The following is a 10,735-nucleotide window of genomic DNA, read 5'->3' as shown; positions in this document are numbered from 1 at the left end:
ACACTTACAATACTAATACAAGATGGATTGAGAGTGAAGTTGTTGCCTTAAATTCTCCAACCACTTCAAGATTAAAGACCTAGGGTTTGTGCCTCTAAAATAAAATCTGAATAATTATTTAAAACCCTACATTAAGTATTTATAGAGCCAAAAATCGCGTCAAGTTTCTAGACAAAAATGCCCTTACGCCGCATCGTTACGGACCGTAACCTGTGTTACGGTCCGTCCTTCAATTCGTCATTTGTCAGCTTTGACGTTACGGCCACCATGCGACGGACCGTACCCTGTGTTACGGTCCGTCCTTCTGAAGCGTAAGTGGTGACAATTACTTGGCAACTCTCTGGAATTTTGGCTGATGTTACGATGCAGTGTTACGGACCGTAACATGAGTTACGGACCGTAACACTAAACCGTAACACTGAAGGTTTTATTGAAACTCTCTGGAAATTTAGCTCATGTTACGGTGACATGTTACGGACCGTAACACTCCACCGTAACACTGATGGTTTCAATGAAAACTTTCTGGAAATTTAGGCCCTGTTATGGTTCAAAGGTACGAACCGTAACATGTGTTACGGATCCTGTTACGGTCCGTAACATGAGTTACGGACCGTCGCTTAGCTCCAATTTGTCCGTTTTTCAGCATTACTTCTCATTTCCGATCCTTAGTTAATCAACCCTATAAAACACAAAAATAACATAAGAAACAATGTAAAAACACTTAAAATCAAGCAACATGTCTAGTTACAAAGGCATAAAATGTGCTAAAATTCACGGCACATCAACACCCCCAACTTAAGCTTTTGCTTGTCCTCAAGCAACTACAACAATACTCGCTACTAACACACGACATCTTAGCAAAATAAGAATGACTACGGTGGGTTTGGCATGTGTTTCTAGCACGGACTCTTCAATCTAAGAAAAATATTTAGGCTCTTATCCATCTCCTGTTTGTGACACAAGACGCACATTTCAGAAAAATTTCAATTAACTATGCAACCTCAATTAATGACACAATCATAGTAAAGGGGGTCTCTATGCACATGAATTTCAACTTCCGGAAAGCCAGTTACTTTGAAACCTACAATCCTTATGCCCTCACATAGACCAAAGAATTTCCCAACACACATTTACGACATAAATGGGACAGAAGACTAAAGAGACATAAGAACACTCACACTCACAAAGAAATTTGCATACCATGCGTGCACAAACCATAGGCTTGCCTTTATTTTCCATGCATTCAACTTTGAACAATTTAATCGTGATCACATTAGGACTTTTTGGGCTTGTAACATTGGCTTAGGGACGGGTAGGATGAATATTGGGTATCGGTGACTCACTCTCCTCGACACTTCTTTTTGACTTCATTCACCATTCTTCATATCATTTCCGACCCTCCATCTTTAGCGTGGATTTATTTAGAACTTATATACCTATATATCTATTTTTTTTTATATATATATATATCCACGCTGAATTATGTCCCTTTATATTCGTGATCACCCCCAACAGGCCTTTGGCCTCATTTTCCGCATCTTGACTTATCACCCCCAACTTAGGCTTTTAGCCTCATTTTCCGCACTTTTGACTTGTCACCCCCAACTTAGGCTTTTAGCCTCATTTGTCATTCTTCCGTGTCAAGGAGGGACTTGGTGCCAAATGGGTTTATTCACAGAAGGGAAATAGGTTAGTTCATGGTTAATCGAAGAAAAAGTCTATAGGCTCAAAAATGGGAGACTAGGGATCATTTTCTGTACGGGCCAGGCTCATTTAAGATACTTGGGGGTTAATACAAAGAAAGCCTAAGATCACTTCACAATCAAATTCTCCTTAGAATTCACGCACGACCAACCGGGCAAGTTCTAGATTGCAAGCATCATATGCAATTAGAAGCTAAAAACTCACCACACAATGGTATAAGGATTGTTTAAATATTCCGACTTCATTTTCGTTTGAAGATTTCATATGCATAAACACCCTTTCTTTGCAATGTCATTAAAAGAACCATACTTGTCAATATCAACAACTCATTTTTTATGTATATCACAAATTATTTTTCGGAGGGATATCATTGAACTTGTAAAAATCATTTATATCTATGCTAGAAACACGGACCACTACCACTTAAGTCATCATTAGGTTTAACATACACATAGCATTCTTCGGGAATAGAACACATAGCAAAGAACAGCCGAAGAACGTCCTAACACATACTTGCTAATAAAAATAATACCAATAAAACAAAACAATAACAAACATGCTTATTATCACAATTTTGGGATAAAATACCCATCAAAACAAAAACAATAAAAACAATATCCAGTATACTAAAACAGCAATCCCAACAACCAATCAGCAAATACCACACCCCCAACTTAAAAGCATGCATTGCCCTCAAAGCATCAATATAACGCATTAAAAGAATAGAGGGCCTCCCTGGAGCGCACTAGGCACTCGGATCTGTCGCAGCATCATGGGGTGGAGTAGTGGGTGGGGGAGAAATACGGTGAGCCGGCTCAATGGGCTGAGCTGAGCTAGAAGTAGCTCCTGCGGTGTCAGAACTTAACCGGGACTCCTGGCGGATTCTTTTCAAAGTACGCCGCTCCTCTTCCTCATTCTGTGGGCGCAACTCAGCATATGGATCAAGACTTTGGAGAATGGGCTCGAGATCTGGCGAGGCTCTGCTTCGCTTCCCTTTGTCCAAAGAGGGGATATCCTCCTCCAACTCTTCGTCGTGCTGTTCCTCAACCGTGTCTTCGTTGTCATCATCCCCTAGTAGGCTCTGACCCGGCTGGTATAGGCTCTGTACCAACTCCGTGTGTACTTTAGGAAGCTGTTCTGTCGCCACAGCCACTTCCTGGGCCTTCAATTTCTGCACATCATCCTTGACAGACCGCAACTCACTCCGAATAGCGCCCAATTCCAATGTAGGGTGTGTCCTAGTCAGCTCAGTCATCCTGCTCTCAATACCATCTATCCGGGAGTGGATTTGTAGGTGGTCCGCAGCCATTTGTTCTTTTATCGGTCGCAGCGCTGCATCAATAACCCTTTTTGTGTATAATTTTAGCTCAGTCATGATCTGCTTGACCTGCCTATCTGTGCGATCCGCTTGCAGGACCACTGCCCCAAAATTGTCCCGGTTGAACATCATTTTTCTCGCAAGCTCGGGTGGGACTCCTGGTATTGCCTGCGGTGGTGCTGGGCTTGCTCCAGTGGAAGAGGTAGGACCACCCGAAGTAGGTGCGGCTGGAGGTGGCATAGGTTGTGTAGCATGATCAGCCGGTGGAGCCTCAGAATCTGTGGGCTGATCCGCAGCAGCTCCCTCATTACCCATGATAGCCAAGGGTATAACATCTGACCCCGTAAGCCCCTCCGGCACCTCAGAAAATGATGCAGAGGGCACTGAACCCTGGCTCAACACATCATCTTTCCCCTTTGTGATGTCATAAATATGGCTGGCAATCACACTGTGATCGATATGGGGTAGGGATTCTGGTTCTGCACGCAAGCATAGTAGCGTAAGCAGGCATGAATGAATGAGGGAAGTGGCCGGCTGGGTGGCTCTCTCTCGGAGGTCTTCGGCTATCAGTCGTCCGAAGTTGATCTTATACCGCGACATTATGGAAGCCATAAGAACAGCCCTGTCTAGAGTCAAATAATTATCTGATTGGGTAGGACGGATGCGGAACAGAACAATCTGCCACCAAAACTTTGCCACTGGCGTTAGGGTGTTTTTCCAAATCCGCGTAGTGGCTGTCAACTTTGGCATTATGGCCCATTCAGGATCTGTTGTCCGTGCAATAACAGAAGCTACCCATTTTCGGACGGGGATTGTATCCTTCTGTTCAATTTTGTAGGCAAACTCCCCTTCTTCCGCTGCTGTAGGCTCTACATAATCTTCCCCGAATAGTGTTTTATTTATGGCCGACGGAGAGACATCTATCTTTTTTTTTCGGAATACTACCTCATTCATTGCCGACACTTGAGTTGCTCGCTGCCCTTTCTTCACAGCTTTGAATACAGCAGCCCCATACGAAGCGTAGAATTCCCTAACAAAAACCGGGATGTAGGACCTCGCGGGGTTTTTCAAAAAATCCAGCTTGTGGAATCGGATAGTATCACGAATGCCCGTATATCCTTCTAGACCATCGAAAATGACATTCCGTTCCTCGAAAATACTCCGCCTTGGGTCCGTCCCCTCATTTTTTACCAGCTCACACCCTTTGTTGTACAAATCCTCAGATCCTTCCACAGAAAACCGGAGGGCCTGCTCATACACAGCCTGCATTCGAATGTCGGTTTCTCGCCTTTCCTGCTCGCGCTCCTCCGCAGCAGGTTTTCTGATGGGTGGTTGAGGTCGGAGTGTTGGTATGACAGCCCGCTGGGGATCACTTTGGCTCGACGAACTCGACGAGCTCGACTCTCTCAACTCCTCTGCCGAGGAGGAACTTTCTGATTGTGGGTCTGGCTGGCTGGGTGCAACTGGTGGGGGTGGCTTGCTAGGTGCGACCGGCCTCTTTTTAGGCCTGGCGTCCTTGATTAAATCGTCGTCGCGCAGCCGTGAGGTAACTTTGCTTGCAGCACGACCTTTTCTTTTTTCCGCGACTTTAGGTGAAGCCTTCTTTGATTGTCGTGGTTTACCCATACCTGATCGTTGGCGATTGTAAGGATGAAAGTCGAACTTAAAACAGTGATTGTTGATAAGAAAATAGTAATGAGATTTTAGAGAAATATGGGGGAGAATGGAAGATGAAGAGAGGAGGATGTGAAGAAGAGAAGAGAGGATTTATGAGGGAGAGGGAGTTGAAAAACGTGTGAAGAATCCTTTTAATTTGAAATGGGAACCGTCGGTCATGTATTTAAACATTTCTGACAATTACGTTACCTGTTACGGACCGTATCATGGGATACGGGTCGTATCTTGTGTTACGGTCCATCAAACGACCCCGTTTCACTTATTCATTAATGACCTGGCAGTACATTCGACGGACCGTAACTCGTGTTACGGTCCGTATCACCTGGCGTAACATGTTGAAAATTTCCAGTGAAGCCCAGATTTTGTATCAAAGTTACGACCCCGTGTTACGGTCCGTAACACGTACGACGGACCATAACTCGTACCGTAACACTCTTCCTCATCCTTCAGTGATTTTTTTTTATTTTTCTTTTTGGCTGTTACGCTTCATGATACGGACCGTAACATGAGTAACGGGCCGTAACATGAGTTACGGGCCATAACATGGAGCGTCTCGCCTTAGATCACTCAGCAGTTATATGGCCCCTTCAGTTCTCAAAATCCCACCACATTAGCACATCAACAACACAAAAGAATACAAGGAAAATACAAACTTTAAACTACTTACAAAGCGGTAAATGTGGGTTGCCTCCCACACAGCGCTTGGTTTAACGTCACAGCTCGACGTCGTACCTCATTTTCAAGTTCAGGAGCCATATTTCAAACGATAACTATCTACGACCTTACCATCATCAATACACCAATGGTAATGCTTCACTCTTTGTGCATTCACCTTAAAAGTCCGAGTGCCATCCTCAGGTTTCACCTCAATGACGCTTCCATTTGGGGACACACTCACAATTTCAAAAGGACCAGACCAACGAGACTTTAACTTGCCTGGAAAGAACTTCAGGCGTGAATTGTACAACAAGACCAAGTCTTTTGGCTGAAAATCTCTTTTTAGGATCTTCGAGTCATGATAGTATTTCATCTTTTCCTTGTACAGTGTTGCACTTTCATAGGCATTGTACCTAAATTCATCCATCTCGTTGATTTGAAACAACCGCAGCTTGGTTGCTTCATGCCAATCCATATTCAGCTTTTTCAATGCCCAAAGGGCTTTATGCTCAAGCTCAATAGGCAAATGACATGCCGTCCCAAATACCAACTTATACGGTGAAGTCCCTATAGGCGTTTTGAATGCCGTGTGATATGCCCATAAAGCATCATCCAAATTTTTAGACCAGTCAGTGCGATTCACATTGACCGTCTTTGCCAAGATGCTTTTTATTTCTCTGTTTGAGACCTCAACCTGACCACTCGTCTGAGGATGATATGGAGTGGCAACCCTGTGATGCACGCCATATTTTCCAAGAAGATCAGCAAATGGTTTATTGCAAAAATGAGATCCACCATCACTAATAATAGCTCTAGGAGTGCCAAATCTAGTAAAGATGTTCTTTTTGAGAAACGCATTGACTCTCCTACCATCATTGTTAGGCAAGGCCACCGCCTCCACCCATTTGGAGACATAATCCACTGCGACAAAAATGTATTTCAGGCCGTAGGAGCTCACGAAGGGCCCCATAAAATCAATTCCCCATACATCAAATAGCTCCACCTCAAGAACAAAGTTCATCGGAGTTTCATGCCTCCGACCTATTGTGCCCTGGCGTTGGCATTTATCACAAGAGCGTGCCAACATATTTGCATCACGATAAATGGCTGGCCAGTAGTAGCCACACTCTAGCACCTTAGCTGCGGTTCGATTTTCACTGTGATGTCCACCAACTGGAGAATCATGGCACGCTTTCAAAATGTCCATCACCTCAGATTCCGCCACACATCTCCGGATCATATTGTCAGCACACGTTCTGAATAAGTAAGGCTCATCCCAACAATACTGTCGGCAGTCTCTCAAGAACTTCTTCTTTTGATATGTCTTCAACTCTTTAGGAACGATGCCAGTTACTAAATAATTGGCAATATCGGCATACCATGGTGCCACATCATTGGAAATGACCAAAACTCTTTCATCCGGGAAAGTGTCATCAATATCTAGCACATCACTCGGTCTCCCTGGTGCTTCAAGTCTGGAAAGATGGTCAGCTACTTGATTTTCTGACCCTTTTCGGTCTTTGACTTCAAAGTCAAATTCCTGTAGCAACAAAACCCATCTTATCAACCGAGGCTTAGCATCTTTCTTCGCCATCAAATAGCGCAATGCAGCATGGTCAGTGTGAACCACTACCTTGGCACCCAACAAATAAGCCCGGAACTTTTCAAAAGCATAAACAATAACAAGTAATTCTTGCTCCGTTACTGTATAGTTCAGCTGAGCTCCATTCAATGTTTTGCTGACATAATAAATTGGGTGCAGGATTTTGTTTAGCCGCTGACCAAGCACAGCGCCAATTGCAAGACCACTAGCGTCACACATTAATTCAAAGGGAAGTGACCAACCTGGGGACACAACAATAGGTGCGGAGGTTAATTTCAGCTTCAACTCGTCAAATGCCTTGATGCACTTCTCATCAAAATTGAATTTGGATTTTTTTTCCAAGAGTTTTCACATTGGATTTGCAATTTTGGAGAAGTCTTTGATGAACCTCCTATAGAATCCGGCGTGCCCCAAGAAACTCCGAACTCCTTTTACTGAAACGGGCGGAGGGAGTTGTGAAATCACATCAATTTTAGCTTGATCAACCTCAATCCCTCTTTCTGAAATCTTATGGCCAAGGATAATGCCCTCCTTGACCATAAAATGCCACTTCTCCCAGTTGAGCACGAGGTTGGTCTCCTCACACCGTTGTAGCACCCGATCAAGATGACCCAAACATTCATCGAATGAATCTCCCACCACAGAGAAATCATCCATGAAAACTTCAAGAAAGTTTTCAACCATATCAGAGAATATGGACATCATGCATCGTTGGAAGGTAGCTGGTGCATTGCAAAGACCAAATGGAATCCGGCTGAGAGCGAATGTCCCATAGGGACAAGTGAAAGTAGTCTTTTCTGGGTCTTCCAATGCAATGTTGATCTGGTTGTATCCTGAGTACCCATCCAAGAAACAGTAATAAGATCTTCCGGCTAGCCGATCAAGCATTTGATCAATAAAAGGCATAGGGAAGTGATCCTTGCAAGATGCGGTATTCAGCTTCCGGTAGTCCATACACACTCTCCAACCGGTGACAGTCCTTGTTGGAATCAACTCATTTTTAGAGTTAGGGACAACAGTGATGCCCCCTTTCTTTGGCACACACTGAACTGGGCTTACCCATGGACTGTTGGCAATCGGGTAACCCACCCCAGCATCTAACCATTTGATAATCTCCTTCTTCACCACCTCTTGCATCGGTGGATTTAATCTTCGTTGATGCTCAACACTCGGCGAACTTTCCTCCTCCAACTGTATTCGGTGCTCACAAATTCCGGCGGGAATCCCCCGGATGTCTGCAATAGTCCAACCCAGAGCTCTTAAATGCTTCCTCAAGACTACGATGAGTCTTTGAATTTGGCCCTCATTCAGAAGTGATGACACAATGACTGGAAGAGTAGCATTTTCTCCAAGAAATACATATTTAAGATGGGATGGCAGTTTCTTGAGTTCCAGTTTCGGTGGCTCAATAATTGATGGTTTTGCTGGAGGAGTTGTTCGTTTCTCTAAATCAAGAGACAATTTCTTGGGCTCATAAGAATAAGACCCCAGACCGGTGAGTGAATTCACTGTCTCATTATATCCCTCCATTTGTTCGGCATCAAAATTTACCAAGATGGCCAATAATGCTTCGCTCAAGCATTCTTCCTCCATTTTAAATTCCACTGCTTCATCCACCTCATCAACAGAGTTTATGACTGAAATACTTTGATAAGGACTAGGTAATTTCATGCCTTTACTAGCGTGAAAAGTCACCTCCTCATCGTTCACCCGGAACTTTATTTCGTGCTTTTCGGAATCCATAAGAGCCCCCCCTGTGGCAAGAAAAGGTCTTCCCAGAATAATAGGAATTTCTTGATCAATAGCACAATCAAGAATCACGAAATCTGCAGGCAGTAGAAATTCCCCGATTTGAACCAGCACATCATCAACTACCCCAACTGGCCTTTTTATCGTTCTGTCAGCCATCTGCAACCTCATGATAGTTGGCCTTGGCATCGCTAGCCCCGATCTCTTAAAACTTTCCAGGGGCATAAGATTTATGCTAGCCCCGGTATCACACAAAGCCCTGGCAAAATTTTGCTGCCCTATGGTGCATGGAATTATGAATGCTCCCGGATCTTCCCTCTTTTGCACTGTAGTTTTGGAAAGGATGGCACTAACGCGGTGAGTGATACCCACAGTGTCGTGTTTCAATGGCTTTTTCTTCTTTGTTAGGAGATCTTTCAAATACTTAGCAAAGCCAGGAATTTCTTGGACAGCATCCATGAAAGGAATGTTCAAAGTCAACTGCTTGAGTTGATCATAAAATCGCAGGCACTTCTCATCTTCTGTTTTTCTCACCAGCCTTTGAGGAAAAGGCGGTGAAGATTTAAACAATTCGCTCAAAGGGCGAAGAGCACCGAAAATTTTTGCCTTCCCCTTTTCCTGGTTTTCCACCGGTGCCTTGGGGTTATCAAGATTCTGCTCTTCTTCGGCTACAATAAGGACTTCCTCCCCTGCTTCTTCCTCCACGATATCATTTGATACATCAAGCTGCCCTTCTTCTTCAACAATTTTCTCCAGCTCAATCACCTTTTTATTAGCCTCTTGAAGTATTTTTCCACTTTTGGTGCTAATAGTAAGTACATTCTCCACAGAGTTTACTCCACTACCTTTTGGATTTGGAACTGTATCACTCGGTAGTTGTCCCCGATGAGGAGTATGCACTTCTCGGGAAAGGTCTCTGAATTGTGCTTCAAGCTTCTGAATAGAGGCTGAATGAGATAGCTGGACCTGAGACATTCCCTTGATTATGCTCTCTGTTCTGTCTTGATTCATCAACATTTTCTGCATCATACTCTTTAATTCAGCAGAGTCATTAGATGTGTTGCCAGCTGAGTTACTAGCTGAATTATCTCTCCATTGTTGGGAATTGGATGCTTGCCACCTAGGTGGAATGTAGGGGTTGGAGCTCTTGTTGCCATAATTATAGTTGTTGTAATTCCCTTGATTAGGATTGCCCTGTTCATTTCTTCCATAATTATTCCCTTGGAATTGTTGTTGAGGTTTTTGCCATGGGTGATTACCGGGACCTTGATAGTTTTGCCGTTGATAACCCCCTTGCGAGTTATTGACATAATTAGCATCCTCATATTGTGGCTGCCCTTCTATGTAAGTTTCGTCAGCGACTTGGTACATTCCGGGCGCATGAGGTGGCATCTCGTCGACAACATTCACCCCTTTGGCTTCTTTCTCCATAAGCCTTTTCGATAATAAATCCACGGTGGTTTGCAATTGAGCGAATGCATGATCTCGCTCATGATTTTCTTTGGCCACCGCGGCAGCAGAGGGACTACCATATGATAGCACTTCGCTATCACTCGAATGCCAGGCTTGATTGTGGGTAGTAAGCTTGTCAAGCAACTTGGTGATGTTGACAAAGGATTTGTCCATGAAGCATCCCCCATCTGCAGTATTGACAGCTATTTGATTCATGGTATCTAGCCCCTTGTAGAACTTCTCGGTGAGGATTGCATCCGGAAATCCATGAGTCGGAGATTGAGCTAGATAATATTTGAACCGCTCCCACGCTGCATATAACTGTTCCCCCGGAAGTTGTTTGAACCCAAAGATCTTGTCCCGAAGCTCAGCCTTTTTGCTTGGTGGGAACCATTTTTTTAAAAATATATTGGCCAACTCGTTCCAGGTGTGAATAGTATTGATGGGTAGCTTTTCATACCATTCCCTCGCTTGGCCAACCAAGGAATATTTGAAAACCCGTAGTCGCAGTGCATCAACAGGAACAACACCTTGATATTGTTGAGAACATACATGCACGAAATTCTTCAGGTGTC

The 10,735-nt window shown here is 44.0% G+C and overlaps 1 non-coding gene across 1 annotated transcript; it reads left to right on the top strand.

Moving 5' to 3' along the window:
- The first annotated feature begins 10,422 nt into the window (after positions 1-10,422).
- On the top strand, positions 10,423-10,529 carry LOC132629567 (small nucleolar RNA R71). The gene has a single exon (XR_009578336.1). It is a non-coding gene; the product is annotated as a small nucleolar RNA R71 (small nucleolar RNA).
- Positions 10,530-10,735: the final 206 nt, after the last annotated feature.

This window comes from Lycium barbarum, chromosome 2 (assembly GCF_019175385.1).
Source record: "Lycium barbarum isolate Lr01 chromosome 2, ASM1917538v2, whole genome shotgun sequence".
NCBI lineage: Eukaryota > Viridiplantae > Streptophyta > Magnoliopsida > Solanales > Solanaceae > Lycium > Lycium barbarum.
Note: the sequence above shows the minus strand (reverse complement) of the source record. Positions and strands in the feature narration are given on the sequence as shown.